At 40.4% G+C, this 20,410-nt stretch overlaps 1 protein-coding gene across 2 annotated transcripts in view; it reads left to right on the top strand.

Annotated features, from left to right (window-relative positions):
• Positions 1 to 20,410, top strand: part of CRACD (capping protein inhibiting regulator of actin dynamics) — a 316,726-nt gene that overhangs the window by 115,701 nt on the left and 180,615 nt on the right. The window contains exon 2 of one of the 2 annotated variants that reach the window (XM_082609280.1): positions 15,589 to 15,737. The gene's annotated coding sequence lies outside the window, so the exon portion shown is untranslated. Of the gene's footprint in view, positions 1 to 15,588; positions 15,738 to 20,410 lie in introns of those variants that run through there. The other variant, XM_082609281.1, reaches the window with a different exon arrangement.

Genomic DNA, 20,410 nt, shown 5'->3' on the forward strand with positions numbered 1-20,410 from the left:
TCTAAGTTGTGGCATGCATGTGGGATCTAGTTCCCTGACCAGGGATTGAACCCCAGGCCCCCTGCATTGGGAGCGTGGAGTCTTAGCCACTGGACCACCAGGGGAGTCACCTCCCTTTTTATTTCTGGGTGTATACTTTTTTGAGCAATTTAAAAATTACCCTGTGAGAGTAAATGACTGACTCTTCCTGACTGTTTTTACCCAGACTCCATGAGTGTCAGAATGACCGTGAGGTACAAGCAAAGAACTTTTATAACTCAGAAAATCTAAACAACGGGAGGATATCGTGGATGTGTAACTTTGAGCACACATCACAGTGTTTCTGAATTACACATATTTTTTTTCCTTTGTGTTCCTTTCCATTTTTCCTTTGTGTTCCTTTCTATTGTGTTAAGAAATAAAAGTTTAAAAACTATTTGGTTGGGACTTCCCTGGTGACACAGTGGTTAAGAATCCACCTGCCAACGCAGGGGACATGGGTTCGAGCCCTGGTCCGGGAAGATCCCACATGCCGTGGAGCAACTAAGCCCGTGCGCCACAACTACTGAGCCTGCATTCTAGAGCCCGTGAGCCACAACTACTGAAGCCCACATGCCTAGAGCCCGTGCTCCGCAACAAGGGAAGCCACCACAATGAGAAGCCTGTGCACCGCAACAAAGAGTAACTCCTGCTCGCCGCAACTAGAGAAAGCCCATGCGCAGCAACAAAGACCCAAGGCAGCCAAAAATAAATAAATAAATTTATTTAAAAAAAAAAAAAAAACTATTTGGTCCCAGTAGAAAATTACATATAAAATTTAAAAGTGCTTCATAAAAATAAAGTGTTGCAATACTAGCTAAAAATTGCTAGTTTACTAACGTAAGGGGACTCCTTCCTACGTGAGCAAAGGATAGATTGGTTTATTTACTCGTCTCCTTTAGGACTGTGAAAGAGCAAGGATCAATTTATCATAAGAAAAAATCATTCAGCTAAGTAAATCAGAATACGTGAACTGTCTCATTAATCTTCACAACATCTGTGTTGTATGAAGGAAATATTATCAATATTTATAGTTTTAAAATGGAGTCATTGACAGAGGTTAAATGTCTTACTCAAAGTTACATGATCTTTTTCTCACCTTGGAGTTTTGGAGGGCAGAGACTCATTTTATTCATTTTGCAGCCTCATTTGTGGCTTAATTTGTGCGTTTACCTTGCATGGAGAAGATGCTCAATATATCAGACTGACTGAATGAGGAAGCAGAATAGCCTGGGAATAAAGACTATATATCTTAGAACAGGAGACTGTTTTTGGCAAGTAAGGTTATTGGAACCTAGGTACACCCGTTCATTAAAGTATCCTCTGTGGATGCTTTTTCTCTGCGACAGCTGAGTTGAGTACTTGCATCGGGGACCGTCTGGCCCCAGAACCTAAAACATGTACTGTTTGGTCCTTTACAGAAAAAGTTTGCCAGTCCTTGCCTTACAGTCATACTGTCCAGGTTCAAATCTCAGTTCTTCCACTTACTGCGTGATGCTGCGCAAACTGCTTGATTAATCTAAGCTGGAGTTTCTTCCTCTGCAAACTAGGGATCATAGGAGTAGCTACCTTGGAGGCATTAAAACTGCCATCTGGGTCAGGACATTCCAACTGCCTAAGTTGTTTCTCTTTCCTCCCAGGACTGACGTTAAATAGAACTTTGGCTGATTATTTCCAGATTGTAAACTATCTACTAGATTTTTTGTGTGTGTGGTATGCAGGACTCTCACTGTTGTGGCCTCTCCTGTTGCAGAGCACAGGCTCCGGACGCGCAGGCTCAGCGGCCATGGCTCATGGGCCTAGCCGCTCCGCGGCATGTGGGATCTTCCCGGACCGGGGCACGAACCCCTGTCCCCTGCATCGGCAGGCGGACTCTCAACCACTGCGCCACCTGGGAAGCCCTCTACTAGATTTTAAACTCCTTGATAGGTAGAGTCTTGAATTCCTCATCTTGGTTGGCCCCCAGTGTAAATGCACAGTACTGTGGACATGGCGGGCTTCAGTAAACTTGTCTCAAATGCGAAATTGTATTCGATGAGCTGTATGTGAATAATGTGTTTGTAAGTATCAGTCTTGACTTTCAACTACTTACTTGTTTCAGAGGACAATATGAAAGAGCAAGAAATGTGAAGGTAAAATTTGAATGATCCTAAAAGTCCAACAACAGATGAACTGATAAGTAAATTAAGAAATGGAGTAGTAAGCAAGCAAATAAAATGATGATAGTGAAGACAATTTAGTAATATGGAAAAATGCTTATTATAAAACATTAGCTTTAAATATTGAAAAAAGTGGGAATACAGAATTGCATGTCACCTATAATTAAAACTTTTCTTTTAAGGCAGAGCAAAGGCCTTCAAGTACCAGTTTTCAAACTTGAACTGTAAATCTTGCAGGGCTAAGGCCCCATACTCAGAAATTCTGATTTAATAAGTGTATGAGAGTGCCCTGGAATCTGCCTATTTGACAGGCACCTGACGTGATTCTGGTGTGAACAGTCCATCCGCCAGACTTTTTTTTTTTTTTTTAATAAATTTATTTATTTTTGGCTGCGTTGGGTCTTCGTTGCTGCGCCCAGGCTTTGTCTAGTTGCGGCGAGCGGGGGCTACTCTTCATTGCGGTGCGCGGGCTTCTCACTGTGGTGGCTTCTCTTGTTGCGGAGCCCGGGCTCTAGGTGTGTGGGCTTCAGTAGTTGTGGCACATGAGCTTAGTTGCTCCATGGCATGTGGGATCTTCCCAGACCAGGGCTCAAACCTGTGTCCCCTGCATTGGCAGGCAGATTCTTAACCACTGCGCCACCAGGGAAGCCCCACCAGACTTTAAAAACACTATCTTAAAAGAACTAAACCAACATAGTTTTGTGGGATTGTGGATAATTTGTTAATGCCTTGATTTTTCTTTTGTGGTGGCTTTTACAGTGAAAAATGGAATTTAAAATTTACTTTATACAGTTTATTAAATTATTAATACCTTTATATTTTAATTTTTTTTGGTAAGCCATGTTGTTTCCATAGAGCTATTTAAAAAAACCACGCCAACCTACATTGTACTGATGCAATCGCCTCAGTTGTTAAGGGAAAATAGAAATATGTAGGACAGCATGTATTATATCTAATTTTTGTGTTAAGAAAAAGGGAAAAAGAGTTGAGGACATACACATGTATATTATATATACAGAGAAGCCCTGGAAAGACATAGAAGAAGCTGAAACCATCCTTACCCACCTTCCTTGAGACCAACGGAATTCAGGAACACAGAAACAGAAAGACTTTGGATCCCTCTCATACTACTGCAGTGGTGTGGATAATTAGTCACAAAACCAGCCTGAGAGCCTAACAACCATTTATCACATGGTTTCTATAGGGAAAAGACCATCAGCATTTTCACAACTGGCTTTACAAGCCAACATATAAAACCAACATATAAAACAGAGACTGGCTTTACAAACTAATATATAAAATCATATTTTGGGAGGTTAAAGACTACCTATGTTAATGCCACAAAAAAAGGCATTACTGAAACGGGTAAGATTCATCAGGGGCTGGGGTGTGGGTGGATCACTGGAAGTCTATTCCCACTGCTAGAGAGCAAACATAGGGAGAAAGTTTCTTTGTAGCTAAATCAGGGAAGATTCTCTACTGTGTTCTCAAATCCCATCAAAGGAGACCAAAGCTGAGTTGGGTCAAAAAGGACTTTACAAGATAAAACAAGGTGAAAAAGAGATGGGAAAATGAAAATAGGAGAATTGGAAATTCTGGAGAGCCATCAAGATGGTTACACACTTGAGAACTGTTGTCTTGGAATTATGTCTAAAGTATAAATCATTTTTATCATCTGATCAAGAACCACGGCTGCTTAGCATTAGCTTAAGTAGTAGTACGTACTGTACTCTCAAAAGGATTGTTGGCCATCTCTCTCAAACCTCTACCTTCCATACCTGGTGAACAGGTGAACAAGTTTGTGATCCCATGCTAAGTCTATCCTCTCATGCCTGAACACTAGAATTTCCTTTAAGAATATAGGAAATAAATAGCCATTTATTCTCCAACCAAATATCAGAGAGATTTCAGTTTATTCCTTAAGATGTGCTTTTGAACAGTTGCCTTTAGAAGTTACAGGTAAAGAAACAGATTAGTTTACTCATCTGTAATTCAAACAACCAGCAGAGGTATTTATCTGGGGAGCTACTTTACTTCAAAGAATTGAATGAGTTCAGTCTATGATGCCCAGGTTCTGTCTGTACTTGCTTTACAAACACAGAGGACTCTTCAACACTTGGCTTGCCACTCCCTGCCATACACATGGAGTAATACTTCCTGGTAGAATCCAGTTAGCCCTGAAGATTGCAAGCTCTTTGCTGCGGGGTATGCGTGTGCTGTGGCTCTGTTGGAAATGGTGACCATGAATCACAGTGGTGGTGAGAATGTTAAATGGAAGGTCCAGAAAAGACCAAGTGTTTTTCTCTGCTGCTCATTGAAAGTAAGGGAGGCTTAGAGTTGAGACTCATCCTAGATATTTGTGAGATGCAAGGACACTGATTTGTCCAAGAGATAATTTGTGATGGGGGATGGTAGATGTTAGGTAATAAAAATAGCTTGGGTAGATTAAATGGGGCCAGGATTTTGGGTGAGGGAGTCTTGAATGCCAGACTCAGCTAGAAATTTATTCTGAAATAAATAATGGGGAATCATTGCATGTTTTGTAGAAAGGGAGTAACTTAATGCAAGCGGAATTTCCTGAATTAATATGACAGTAATGTTTAGGGCATAGCAGAGGCAGACTAACCGAATAATGGGATATTGAGCAAGTCAGGCGTGACTAGATGAGAGCCTGGATTAACAGAGAAAACAGATTAAAGAGGCATCAAGGAAAGAAACAAATAAGATTAAAAAAAAAAACTAACCAGGCATGGAGAATGACGGAAATGAAAAAGTAAAATGACAGGTGTTAGTCTTAGAAAAACTGTGTAATATTTGCTTTGCTTTGAAGATTTATCAGCAGAAGGGAAAAAGAGTATGTAGAAGGTTAAAAGCAATCAGGAAGACAGTTTTCAAGGAACCTAAAGAAACAGACAAATTCAAGCAGTGATGTCCAGTTGGCGGCATCACATATTAAGGGCTGTCGATGGGAGGGTGGTGAGTGTCGAGACAAATGTGAATTGAGCACAGACTTGTTTGGGACTCAGAGGTCATTGGTGACTTTCAGAAGTACAATTTGAGTAGAACAGTGAGATCAGGAGTGATTTGCGGGAGGGGGTTAAGGAGAGAACAATGCTGAGACAAATAAAAGATGTAGACCACTTGCCTCTGAAGTTTAACAGTGAAAGGGAAACTATTAATTCATGACCATTAATAGTAGCAGCAACCTTACAGGTCACCCAAACTTGTAGTTTAGCTAAGTGTTTTCTGTGCAGAGGAATAGTAGAAAATTATAAGATCTGGGAAGGGGAAAGGGTGGATTTCAATCCTTGAGCCTGACTCTTGTGGATGGGACATCTGTGAAGATGTTTCCATGTGCTAATGGCTTTAGATTGTTCCCTTTTATATCTCCAACCACACAGCTTTAGGGGTATCTTTTGTACCTGCGCAATTCCTAGAAGTTCTGTTGGGTAAGAGACTGGGAAAGCGAGAGATGAAGGAGCAGAATTTCTGTTCTCCTCCCCGCTAGTGCATGGAGATGGAGGAGAGAGGGAAGGAGGTCATTTATATCAGTTTTTTTGAACTGCACAATGTAATTTCACATCCAGTCAAGACTGGAATATGGCTCTCCTGGCCTGAAGTCCAGATCATTTCTACTGCACCCTGCTGTCAGGTTGGGGGCCTTACAGAGGAAAAGGAGGATGGTATCACTACTCAGGTCCTGCTGTCCACTAAGAGTCACCCAAACTGGTGTCACCACTTCTCTTGCCAGTTGCTATTGAGAATGGGCTGAGAATACACTGCTCGAAGTTGTGTCTGCCTGCAAAGCTGAAGCCGCTCAGACAGAAACCTAATTCTACCTGGCCAGACCCAGCATCATGGTTACCAGTCTAGGCAGAAACCTTCCAAGAAATTCAGCTGCAGTTTCTCTGTTACAATCTGTTCTCAAGTGGCGGGTCACAGGCATCATGACTTGCAGAAGTAAATGAATCCTGGAGATGTGGTCCTGACACCCAGTCTTCCTGACTGCTGGACTGAGAGCTTGAAATACAGGGAACTGATTCTTAGCACTTGTTTTTTGGGGGCAGACCGCACAGCCAGCAGGGGCTGTGAAACATCCTACACATGGCCGTGGCAAATGGCAAATGTCCACATTTCAGTTTATTCAAAGGAGTTTACCTGGGGATACATACTCTGGGTCCACTGAAGGATCACAGTCAAGCCCTAGGGTATGGTACCAAATATATATGGCCTCATTATTCCTGATTTTGTTCTTGTGTCTGGAAACACCCAGATGTAGTCATTCTTGAATTGCAAACAAACTGTTAACATTTCAAGGGTTCTGCAAAGGTCCTCCTGAGGATGTGACAAAGGAAATAAATAGAGATGGGAAGGGGGTTCAAACCGAAGTGTTCAATGTGGGATGAAAGATGAGTTCTAAATTGCTGCCTACACAGTACAGGGGCTTCCATGAAGCTGGTTCGGTGGAGCCAAACTCTTGCTGGGAGGCATATACAGTACAAAGACCCCAGTCTTTAGTTGCCTTACCTCTTCCTTAAAGCCAGGAAAGGATTACCTGCTTGATAAAAAGAGTGGAGATTGACAGGAGGAGATTGATATGCACCATGTGAAGGCGGTGGTAGAGGTGGTAGAGGTCGTAGTTGTAGATGGCAGTAGGTGATGATGGGGAGGGTGATGGTGGTGGACGTGAGTGTTGTGTGTAGCCCACAATTGGATGTATGTGCTAGGTGCCCTTTTGTAGTTTCTCCCAAATGTCCATGCCTTCAACTCCTTTTTCTTTGGGAATTACAACTCCTTGGCCTCCATTCTCCAGGGATGACTCCCTGGCACCCATTTTTACACAGTGTTTAACTCTGACTCTCAGGTTATAGTAAATTATACTGACCCCAGTTGGGCCCAATCAGAGTCCAATTTGAATTGGAATTAAGAGATTTTAACCTTAATCTGGGCTGTACTGTTAAAAAGAAGAGATCTAAAAAAGGTGATATGACCCATCTTCTGCCTGCCTTATAGAGTACCAAAAATGACCTGTAGAGAGAAAAACAAATAGTAGATACAAGGAGAGAAGCAGATACAAGAAATGGTCTGTAGGTCCAAGTTTTAAACTTTTTTTCCACAGCTAATCTGTACACTTATCCCAAAAGTTCTGTGTAAATATGTAAGTATAATTATAATAGATTATATTTATAATAACTATAATTTTTCGCTCAAGCTTGCCTAAGTCAGTTTCTGTTACATGCAATAAATGAATCCTGACAAATACAATATGATACTGTATTATGTTAAGATTCCTCACTCCACTTTTAATCTGAAATCTTATTAAGTAGCCAAAGATATCCTCCAAGATTATTAATATTAAATTGCCATCAATGTTTTATCCTTTTAAGGGTTTGTACACCCTAAGAAAAGGAAATGGAAGACAAGTATCATCTCAAGTTATTACCTTTTTGAGGAAACATTTCCAATTCAGCCTGAGTTAGGGGCCGTAATTGTGGGTTTCCATGGCGTAGAATTGCCACATAAAATGCAGGAGACGCCAATATTGCATCAGATATACCTACACTAAAAATTATTTATTGTTTATCTGAAGTTCAAATTTAATGCGGCATCCTGTATTTTCCTGGCAACCCTAGACCCATGCAAAGCAGTCCAGGATCAAGAGCTGTGCATGAGAAATTACCAGAAATTAGGTGTTGCTGGAGCATAAACTTTATAGAGTTGGAGTCATTTAGGGAGTAGTGAGGGACAAAGCTATAGAGGAGGGCAGAGGCCAAGTCATAAAGGACCTTTTATTATGATACTTACAACATGGTGGTAATTATTTGATGATTTTTCTGTTTCTCTCAGCTAGGGCAAGATGTGCCTCTTCCCTCTTTCCCAACTCTAGCACAGAGGTTTCCAAGCTATAAATGAAGATTCGCTTCCTTCAAACAAAAAAATGTTTGTTTATAAGTGTTGAATATATTGAATATCATAAAACATTCATGAAATTGAAATTTTTAAAGGGTGAGATAAAGATAAAATTTTTAAATTTTATTTTATTGATTAACATTTCAAAAAATTCCCTTTGCTTTATGAGAGCACAGTAACTGAATATATATCATTTTTTGCTTTGTTTTGTTTTGGTTTAACGCTGTGTGATACATTTGATGGTGTGGTTATGAGTTCATTTTATTTTGATAATTGAGTTTTTAACAGCCAAAAAAGATAATTCATAAAGAGGTATTGATCCAAATAGAAGAATGACATCATTGGCTGCACTTAGTGAATCAAAATATATTTTTTTCAATCACATTCAACAACTATGCCAAGATTTTTGTTTCAATTCAGCTAATAATTGTTATTTTCCCATGCCATACAATTATTCTTACAAATTATTATTAAGGTATTACATTTTTATATTTCTAACAAAGAGTTAAAACTCATTAAAATTCATTTGAAAGATTTAGAAAATTCTGTTTCCAAGTTTTTAAAAGTGTGTACATATGAAGGTCTTTACAAGCTACTCATTCTTTGAGCATCAAGTATTCACATATTTAAGTATTATTGCTAGCCATTGTCCTAGACTTTGGAGCTAGAACAGTGGACATACAACAGACAAAATTCCTGCCCTCATTCAGTGGGAGAGGGAGATGGACAATAACAGATAAACAAGTGTAGTTAAAATATGTTAGATGATGATAAACATTAAAGAGAAAAATAAAGCAATGAAGGGGGAAGTGTTGGGAGTAGTTGCCGTTTTAGATGGGGGCCAGGGAAGGCCTCATGGGAAAGTGATATTTCAGTAAAAATCTGCAGGAGGTGCAGGAAGGTATCTGGGGAAATATTACAGGCAAAGGGAGCGGCCAGTGCAAAGGCCCTGAGGCAGCCTGTGCCTGGCTTCTTTGAGTCATAGCACCGTTGGGGCTGGAGTGGGGTAAGTAAAGAAGAGGGGAAGAAGAAATGCTGTCAGTGAGGTAATAGTGTAATGGACCAATCACATAGGGGCTTGTAGGCCATTGTAGGGAATTTGACTTTTACTCTGAGACATATGAGAAACCATTAGATGGTTTTGAGCAGATGATTGTTAATAGAATGACTCTGGCTGCTGGGGGCAATGGTGCAGTGAAGGAGTTGGGGGAGTATATGCAGGCAGATCAACGAGGAAGCTGCTGCTGTAATCTGGGAGGGAGATGATGGTAGCTGGGACTAGCCTGGGAGCATCGTAGCTGATGAGAAGTGGTTGTGGTCTTGATGTATTTTAAAGGTATATCAGTTAGTTGTCGGACAAGAAAATTAAGCTCGGGACAATTCGTTGTGGGAAGTATGAGAAAGAGAGTGTGAATCATCATTTAAGGATGATTCCTGAAGGTGATGACTTCCATGGTTTTCAGCAACAACAAAATCACCTGATGGAAAACTCTCCAAACACCCATTTTCAAAGTATTCTTTTTAGAGTCAATTTCCTTGAAAAGTGGTTATTTATCGCTCATTATTAAAGCATCAACTTTATCAGAAAAGTAAATGACAACTAACTTATCAGGCTGAACTCTATTTAGAAAATCTGGAGGGAAAAAAAAGAATAAACATGTTCTCTTTTTTTTTTCCCCACCAAAACACATCTCTTCTGAAGCATACAGCTGACAGTTGCCTTCACTGAAGCAGTCAGGATATTTTAGAACACGTCTACTTGAAAAGAACAAATGTGAGTCAACTTAAAATTTGACAAGTCTTCTTGGTGCAGTGGTGTGAAATAACCAAGGAACCACTGTGTAGTATAAAAGATTTTCATGCTCAATCCCATGTTATGACAAGGTTTTACAATGATTCTACTAAATTAACCGTGCCATTGACATTCGTCGAACTTGGTGCTTTTCCGGAGTCAACCTCCTTTATGTAATAGTTTGCCTCTGAATGATGCAACAAATGCCTTTCACAGCTGGTATTATCTTTTCCTGGACTCCTTTCTTCACTCCATCTATGTCACAGGCTCTCCATAAAACAGTTGTTTTTATTAAAGAAGTCATTTATTATTAGAACGTTTATTTCTTCTGCTGTACTTCTTTCTTTAGTGGCTTACTAAAAAAATAGTTCTTTCTGAATTTCATTATTGAGACAAACATCTGTATTTCATCCAATAGTATGATAAATTTTGCATGTCAAGTAATTTTTAAATATTTATTTCCTCAGACCTCTACCAACGTTTTCTTCACCTATTGACTATGGAGTGAATTTGATTGATTGCCAATTTTCATCTGTGCATTATTTAATTAGTAAATTATTAATACCATTGGTTGATTTTTGTTTATTATTTAAATCATTTTTTACAGAGGCAGGGAGAACAAATATTTCACAGATGATGTGTGGCTTGTTGTCTTTTGTTTAAAAATAATTATTACTGAGTGTTGTATTGAGTATCATAGTGACTTAACATCAGTGAAAAATAGATTTGTATTCACATTTTGTAGACTTAATTGTAAAATGTCTTGCTAATCACACTGGCTATACAGTTTTGTTAGTTGCCCTTTTAAGGCACTTAGAATAAAGTTCACTCCTAATGATAGTGGATGTAAATCAATATTTCAAATACTCGTATTGGCAGCTTCACATCTTGGGGGCTGATGTCTCATCAAACATCAGGTCAATGTTGTTTTCACCTCATAACGTTGTTGACAGAGCTCATATTCGAAATTCTGGAAGCTTTGCAACATCCTTGTGTTTATTTTTGTTTTTCTCTATTTGTTTCTCTGTAAAGAATAAAAGCAAAACTCTTACAAGTAAAATAGACCTTGTGTCTTTGGGACCAACAATAAGGGAGATGAGGAGACTTATTCTGTCTGAAATCAGTGTTGTAGGGAGAAGATTCTTAGGTCATAGAGTTGGGGTGAGAAGCTTTGGCTCTGCTTTTTGAAGACTGGCTAAAGGGTTAATCAGTGTTTATCTTTTTCAAAGAACCAACTTTTTGCCTTTGTTGATTTTTCTCTACTCATGATTGTTTTCTATCTAGTTCATTTATTTCTGCTCTTATTGTTATTGCTTATTTCCTCTTTCTTCGGATTTATTTCTATGTTCTTTTTCTATTTCCTTGATATGGATATACAAATTATTGGTTTCTGACCTTTTAAAATATAGCTTAGCTGCATTTCACTGCTTTTTATTTGTCATCATTTTATTATTACTTAAGTCAAACTTTTTTCTAATTACCCTTGTGATTTCTTCTTTGACGCATGCTATTTAGATGTGTACTGCTTAATTTTCAAACATTTGAGATTTCTCTGGTTAAAGTTTTTGTGTTGATTTCTAGCTTAATTGAAAATGTACTGTAATATATGTCAATTAAACTTTGATGAAGGGGAACAAGTGGGGGGGGGATGAACCTCTTACCCCTTCCTTACACCACAAACAAAAATTAATTTGAGATATATCAGAGGCATAAACATAAAGCTAACACTGTAAAACTTCTTGAAAAAAAAGTAGGTGAATATCTTTTAGGCTTTGAGGTAGGCAAAGATTTCTTAAAGGATGCCAAAAGCACTAAATGTAAAGAAAAAAAATGATAAGATTCATCAGCATTAAAAGCTTCTGCTCATCAAAAGACTGTTAGAAATTGAAAAGGCAAACCACAGCCTGGGAGAAAATATAAGTAATACATATACCTGATGCAGACTGGCATCAGAATATCAAATGAACTCTAATAAATCAGTAATTTAAAAAAAAAACACAATTTGAAAAAAATGGACTAAAGACTTGAACAGACACTGCACAAAGAAGATATGCACATCAGGGCTTCCCTGGTGGCGCAGTGGTTGAGAGTCCGCCTGCCGATGCAGGGGACACGGGTTCGTGCCCTGGTCCGGGAAGATCCCACATGCCGCGGAGCAGATAGGCCCGTGAGCCATGGCCGCTGAGCCTGCGCGTCCGGAGCCTGTGCTCCGCAACGGGAGAGGCCACAACAGTGAGAGGCCCGCATACCGCAGGAAAAAAAAAAAAAAAGATATGCACATCAAAACCTCGCACTTGGAATGGCACAAACTAAAAGTCTGCCAATACCAAATGTTGATGAGGCTGTGTAAACTGGAACTCTCATGTGTTACTGATGGGAGTATAAAATGATACAGCTATTTTGGGAAAATGGCAGTTTCTTGTAAGGTTAAATATTCACCAACTCTGTAATCGAGCAGTTCTACTCCTAGGTATTTACCCAAGAGGAATGAAAATATATATTCACAGAAAGACTTGTATAAGAATATTTATAACAGCTTTACTCATAATAACCCTAAAATGGAAACCACCAAATATCCATCTATAAGGGAACATATTAAAAAGTTGTGGGGGCTTCCCTGGTGGCGCAGCGGTTGAGGGTCCGCCTGCCGATTCAGGGGACGTGGGTTCGTGCCCCGGTCTGGGAGGATCCCACGTGCCGCGGAGCGGCTGGGCCCGTGAGCCATGGCCGCTGGACCTGCGCATCCGGAGCCTGTGCTCCGCAACGGGAGAGGCCACAGCAGTGAGAAGCCCGCGTACCGCAAAAAAAAAAAAAAAAAGTTGTGGTATTTTCATACAATGGGCTATTTATTGCTTAGCAATAACGAAGAGTGAACTCTTGAGACACCCAGCAGTGTAGATGAATCTCAGAGACATTATGCCGAGTAAATAAAGCCAGACACAAAAGAGTACATACTATAGCCCATTTTTTTATGAAGTTCAAGAACAGGCAAAACTAATCTGTGGTAATAGTAATGAGAACAGTGCTTGCCTCTGGGATGTGGGGGTCGACTAAAAGGCACCTGAGGGAGCTTTCTGGAGTGATGGAAATGTTCCATATTTGTATTTCGTTGGCGATTACACAGTTGGATTTCTTTATCAAAATGTATAAAACTGTACACTTAAAGCCAGTTTATTTTACTGTGTGTAAATTTTACTTCAATTTAAAAAATGATACTGTTTGTGCAGTTTCCTGTGAATCTGTATTACTTCTAAATAATAGGTTCAAAAAAGTACTCTGGTTTCCATTTGCTGAAATTTCTTGAAACTTTTTATGATCCATGTGGTTAATTTCCATAAATGTTATCGTGTGTACCTTAAACACTACGTAATCAGTTGTTGAGTGCAGTATTCTAAATAAACTTACTAAGGTTTAGTTTGTAAATTGTGTTGTTCCGATCTTTTGTGTCCTTACTTTTTTTTTTGCTTGTTTTGTGAGTTACTGAGAGATGTGTGTTAAAATATTTTATAATCTTTACAATTTTAAATATATGAATCATAGGTATTTTAAAGACCATATGCCATGACTTTATCTGGGTCACCTCTGGGTCTGGTTTCATTGTCTCTTTTTCTCTTAAGCCTATGTCCTGGTATGCCTAGTATTGTTGATTGAACTCAGGACATTATGTATAACGAATCAGAGAGACTGTGGATGATGGTGTCTTTCTCCAGAGGCTGGCTTTTGCTTCTGATAAGCAGTTAGAGCAAGGCAGACCTCTTTACCGAGGGACTGAACTGATTTGAGGCTCAGTTCCAGTATTTTTAAGGACTTCATCCTAGGATGTAGCCCTTTAAGGGATCCTAACTGAAAGCATGGGTTATTTACCTGGGCTCTTCCTTTTTTGGTGGGCCCTGAAGTCTAATTTTCATTCCTCCAGCATCATGAAACTGTCAAATGCTCTGCTTAACTCCTCAGCCACTTAGCTGCTGTCTTCTGCTTGGGTTATGTCATTTATCAATGAGCGAACGCTTAGAGGGGCAGAATGTTGAGCTTGCTTCTCTGGACTTCCCTTCTCTTTGGAGTCTCCTCAGCCTTGTGAACCTGCCAAAAGCTGGCCTCTAAGCAGCTGCTTTCTGCTTGGCTTCTCAGCAGTTTTGCCCCGTGCCTCTTAAAGATCAGTAGATTTCTTGAGAGGAAAAGTAGTATGATGACTTACCAGATTTTTATTTCCCTTCTCCCAAGATCTTGTCCTCTCATGTCCTCTCAGGACATCCTCTCATGTCCTGGCTGCCATTGTAGCACTCCAGTACCTTCAAATAGGTTTTTTTGTTTTGTTTTGTTTTTTGGGTTCGCGGGCCTCTCACTATTGTGGCCTCTCCCGTTGCGGAGCACAGGCTCCGGACGCGCAGGCTCAGAGGCCATGGCTCACGGGCCCAGCCGCTCCACGGCATGTGGGATCTTCCTGGACCAGGGCACGAACCCGTGTCCCCTGCATCAGCAGGCGGACTCTCAACCACTGCGCCACCAGGGAAGCCCCAAATAGATTTAAAAAATAATTTTATCTAGCTTTTCTAGCTGTGTTCAGTGGAAGTTGGTCTGATACAAGCTCGTCCCTCATAGCCATGACTGGGAATCCTTCTCTAAGCCCACACTGTGAACTCCTCAAAAGGGCCCAACAGCCATTGTCATCCTGACAATTGAAGTGATTTCTTCCTGTATCATTGCCCCAGAATGTTGTCTTTTTTTCCTGGGCTTTGCAAAGGGCATATTTGAATCTGGGATTGTTTCCTGGACACTTCCCACCTCCTTTCCAGTTAAAATTTACAGTCATTACGTCATGGTTTTCATTCCATATGTTTAGAAGGGATAGTGTGTGCCCTGCCCACGGGGAGCCCATCAACCTAGTTGACACAGTGGTTGGTATTTGAATAAAAAGGTGCTTTATTACCTCTGGGGGAGGAAATAATCTAATGATTACTGCCTTCACTTCTCTGCTAGTTTGACTTTGTGTCTTCTAGCTCCTTGAATTTTAGTTAAATTACCATGAAAAATAAATGCGAGAATTCTGTATATTGGAAGGATGGGAGCCTCAATAGTCATGAATGTGATTCTTTCAGTCCCTTCAAAAGTGGGAACAGTTTATAATAAATGCTTTAAAGGCCCTAGAATGAACTTAGGCTAAGGAATGCAAATTTAATATTACTAAACCTAGGACTTCCCTGGTGGCGCAGTGGTTAAGAATCTGCCTGCCATTGCAGGGGACACGGGTTCAAGCCCTGGTCCGGGAAGATCCCACATACCGTGGAGCAACTAAGCCCGTGCGCCATGACTACTGAGTCTGCGCTCTAGAGCCCACAAGCCACAACTACTGAGCCCGCCTGCCGCAACTTCTGAAGCCCGCGCACCTAGAGCCCGTGCTCCACAACAAGAGAAGCCACCGCAGTGAGAAGCCCGCGCACCGCAACAGAGAGTAGCCCCCGCTCGCCGCAAGTAGAGAAAGCCTGTGCGCAGCAACTAAGACCCAATGCAGCCAAATATAATTAAATAATAAATAAATTCATTTTAAAATATATTACTAAACTTAATTGGAAACCTCAAAAAAAAAAACCAAAAACAAAAAACCTCTTTTGTAACGACTTCTGCCAAAGAATGGATAAGATTTATTTTAAAGGTGTCCCCAGAGAGAACTGATGATATAAAGCCCTTGATGTTTTGTTTTTTTCTCAACAGTTCACAAGAGCAGTGATTCCCAGGCTTTCTCAACAATGTACTCTATTTCCTGGCACACGTACCACTGAGGGTGAAGTCTCCTTTTTACAAGAAGCAAATTTTGGAGGAGAGCTCTCTAACAAGGAAAGGCCGTGTGGCTATTCAGAGAGGTAAGTCATTTGTTTAGAGGATGGGGAAGGAAGTAGCTTACAAAGAAAATACTAAATAATATTTCATTTTTTGTGAATGGGACTCAAAATGGATAGTACGTTCACTACTAAATAGCAAGTTAAAAGATCCTTGTCACTGATGATCTTCTAATTCTAGATTTAATTCCCAGTCTTTTTACTTACCAGCTGTGTAAACTTGGACAAATCATGTAAATTCTTAGAGCCCCAGTTCTTTCATCTATAAAAGAAAACTTCATATGAAAATGCTTTGCAAATGGGAGAGTGCAATATAAAAGTATAATTGTTATTGTTTATTGTTAATGACTGTTATTGGTTGCTGTTGTAAAATTCTATGGAATAGTTGGTGGCCTTGTGTCTCATGGTGCGTTTGGACCGTAGAGCTTAGTACTGTGAATTTGGGGGTTTTGTCCTGAGTGCCGGGAGTGGAAGGCATTCCTCACCTGCCCCCCTGTAAGAACAACATCACACCATTCTTTTTGCTGCAGATATCTGTCACCTACTTTTTGAAAGTTGGGGGGGAAGGGTGGAAATTAAAGACAAGATCGAAGGAGAGAAAATAACAACTACCTGTGTTAGTTGTTACCACAAGCATTGTATTAAGTATTGTTTGGTTTAATCCACATACCAAGCCTTGGAAAATGGGTGTTATTCCTATCATGACATTTTTCCTCAAAAGACAGGATTCCTTAGGGAATCACTTAAAAGGAGATAAAAACCGTTTTGGTTTATCGTGATTGGGGAGATATTATTGGATGGAGGGAATTTGAAGTTTTTAATTTTTTCTAATGTTTTTTGATGCACACGTACAGCTTCTATAATTATAAAGTGGCTAATTAAAAATAAATAATAGATTAAAAAAAATCTTTGTTGAGCACCTCTTATGAACTAGGTACTGTTCTAGATGCTTGTTCTCATCAATGAACAGAACAGGGTGAAGATCCCTGCCCTCCTGGAGCTTGTTCTATCACAGAGGGAGAAAGATAATAAATAATGCATGCGATAGAGAATTAAATAAATTACTAGGCTATTAGAAGTCAGTAAGAATATGGAAAAAAGAAAAAAGTAGAGCCAAGTAAAGGGAATTGGGAATATGCTGGGTGTGTGGGAGGACAGATTGCAGGGTTAAATGGAGTGGCAGGGTCTGCCTTATTGAGGAATGACAGGAATTTGGGGGTTAGCCCTGGTGTGTTCCCAGCAGAGATGCAGCTGATGCAAAGCCCCTAAGGAGGGAACATGGTCAGATGTTACAGGCACAGCCAGGAGGCCAGTGAGCTAGAGTAGAGTGTGTGGGAAGGAGAGTAGCAATGTCAGCTCCAGAGGAAATAATGTCATTTCCTTGGTTTAGATACATAAGAAAAGTTACCTTGTTTTCTTCTTGTCTATCTGGTTTATTCTAAGTGTCTTTCCTCAGCAATTAAAATACACACACATACAATAAGTAAATTACACTTCCACCACTGTATTACTTTCCTAGTGTTGCTGTAACAAAATACCACAAACCGGGTGGCTTAAAAAACCAGAAATTTATTGTCTCACATTTCTGCAGGCTAGAAGTCCAAAAGCACGGTAGGGCCATGCTCCTTCAGAGACATGTAGGGGAGCATCCTTCCTGGCCTCTTTGGAGCTTGTGGTGATGGCTGGCATTGGTTGCCATTCCTTGGCCTGCAGCTGCATCACTCCAGTCTCTCCGTCCACAGTCATTCTCCCTATGTGTTTGTGTCTCCCTATGTGAGATTCTCCCTATGGTTTGTGTCTTCCCTTGGCTGTCCTTCCTCTTATAAGGACGCCAGACATACTGGATTAAGGGTTTAACCTACTCCAGTGTGACTTCATCTTAACTATGACATCTGCAATCACCCTATTTCCAAGTAAGGTCACATTCTGAGGTACTGGGGGGTTAGGAATTCAATGCATCTTTTGGGGGGACACATTCAACCATAACGGCACCTTAAATAATAAATAATAGGCATTACTATTACCATCTTGAAAGTGGAGAAACAGGCTTCAAAAGCTTAAATGACTTGCCCAAGGTCAGAGTCAGTAAGCAGAAGAGCCTGGTCAGTGCGATTTTATCATGGTGTGGCAGTGATGTCAGGATGGAGGTGACAGGGAATTGCTCAGCTTAAGACAGGAGTTACACACATACAACATTGCAGTCCTCATCCATGCTGCTTAACCATAAGATAGCCCAAAATTGACGCTCTACCTCAGCATTGCTGTCAAAGGGAAAGTAGATGCCCCTGCATAACCCACTCCCCATTTTGCATTTCATTCATAGCATGACAAACATAGGAAACAGATGCTTTTTCCCTCTTTTAGGATTTTTTCCAGAAAAATAATGCTACAACTTCTGTGGCATGTAGAACATTTTGTGACAGGACCACATGTTTTTTTCTCACACAACATAGGGAAAAAATAAGACTCTCTGAGTCAGTTGGCATATTGCAATAGAATTAGGGGATTTTGAAAGCATTTAATATATTTTGCTTTCTCATTATATTTAAACATTTCTTCTTGATATGCAGCTTATCTAGCCATTTGTGAGCCTGAAATCAATATTAGAACCTTATTTTAGACTTAGCCTTGAGGGATACACCAAGAAAAGGAAGGATACACCAAAACAGAACTGAACACTTTTCCGTGAGTCACAGGGAGGAGTGACATTGTTACAGAACCAAACCAGGGTCCACTCACCCTCCCACAACAAAGTCAACTACTGACACTGGGTTGTGGTGAAGGAAAGTACAGCATTTATTGCAGGGCACCAGGCAAGGAGAACAGGCAGCTCATGCTTCAAAGACCCGAAATCCCTGATGGCTTTTAGGGAAGGGGTTTTAAAGGCAGTGTGAGGGAGGGGGCTTCAGGGTGCATATCAGCTCATGGACAATTCTCAGATTGGTTGGCATCAAGGTGAAGTTTCAAGCTTCATCAGCCTTCTGGTTTCAACCAGTCTAGGGCCTATGTGCTTGTGGTCACAGTTTTCATCTGGTAGGGGCTGCTTCCTGTAAAAACAACTTAGGAATGTGTGTCAGGCCTTTATCTATATCTTTCAAGGAACTGGGAGTTTGGTGATTCTGCGATACGTTGGATTTATAGTCTAAATTGTTACCAGTTTCCTGGCCCAACAGCTATTATTTGTTTCTGCCTCTTTACATTTCATAATCATTAACTCTTGAGCCAGCCTTTAGAGACCCAAGGGAGGCCTGGAAGACTAAAGCAAAAGCCTTTTACTTCAAAGGACAGACACAGGGGGGCTTGTATACAGTTTCAGTCTCCCCTTTTCTTTGATACTCCTCAGTCTTAAGGGGAACAGGTTCAGGAAAAGACAGGAAGTAAAGTTTTGGATAGAGAGGTTAATCATAAACTCAGCAGAGGAGTTTTAGGGGGACTCTGTTTCAACATCCCTGGGCCAGGCTGAATGCATGAAGCTATCGAAGGCAGGAGTCCCAGAAGAATGTCTAAACCTTGGTCAACGAAACCAAACGCTCAAAGCTAAGCGTTAGGTCTAGGAGATGAGACCGAGCCATGGTTGGAAAAAAATGTCATAAGGGCAAAACCAGAAAGATTAAAGCTACATCAAGAAGTAGAGCGGGAGACCAATTGAGTGGTTTAGAAAATTGGTTGGGTGACGGTTTGGGAGGCCTGTTAGTCCGTGGCCCTGACTGCATGGCATAGGGCACAAGGCAGAAGGTGTTGGGTAAGACTGGGCAGTCCCATACCTGCTTTTCCTAAATGTGATTGTTAGCCATTTTTGTTGCTGTTGTTACATAATCTTGCAGTTTCTTTTCAAGTTCCCTTCTATTTACCTCTATTCTCAATATTTTTATTCCTCCTAAGTTCTTGGGCTTTTCTTTCCACTTAACAGCTGACCGCTTTTGATCTGTGTGTGGAAGCATATGTTGTTCTTAGTGTCAAAAAGAAGGGGAAAAAAAACTGCGTTTCTTCCAAAGATGCTTCTGTTCTTTGTTAAAATCAATTTTCTTTGATTGTAAAAGTGTGTGGAGAGAGCAAGTTCTTTGTAATTTGGTACTGAATTGAAATGGCCCATAGTCTTTGTCTTATGTCACCACCACAGAAGGGCATTCCCCAGAGCAAGGCTGGGTCACACGGGCCGGCAGGGGGCGCAGGGGCTAGTGAACACAGGTGCACCCCATCCACTTGTGATTCTCCAGCCACACCGGTCACTGCTGCTGATGGTACAGGGCCAAGCAAGTCAGGGGTAGTGGGTTGGAATTACTTCTGTGCAACAGACATTCTGGGAAAACACTAGACTTTCTGTAAGAAAAACCAAAAGGTGACAAATATTTGAACCTAGAGACCTATTTAATCCCTCTTTTCACTATGGAAGGAAATAAAATCCTCCCTATTTCCAGGTAGATTGTTGAGCAATGAGAAATAGTTAGGCCATTAATTAGAAAACATCTCATTATAAAATATTTTTTTTTATTCAGGTGAAATGCACACAATGTAAAATTAACCACTTTCAAGTGAACTATTCAGTGGCGCTTAGTACATTCACCATATTGTACACCACCACCTCTGTCTCATCCCCAAACGTGTTCATGACCCCCAAATAAAACACCACACCCAGGAACAGATGTATATTTATAACTGATTCAATTCGTTATAAAGCAGAGACTAATTTAAAAAAT

The sequence above is a fragment of the Mesoplodon mirus genome, assembly GCF_964341445.2.
Source record: "Mesoplodon mirus genome assembly, chromosome: 2".
Classification (NCBI taxonomy): domain Eukaryota; kingdom Metazoa; phylum Chordata; class Mammalia; order Artiodactyla; family Ziphiidae; genus Mesoplodon; species Mesoplodon mirus.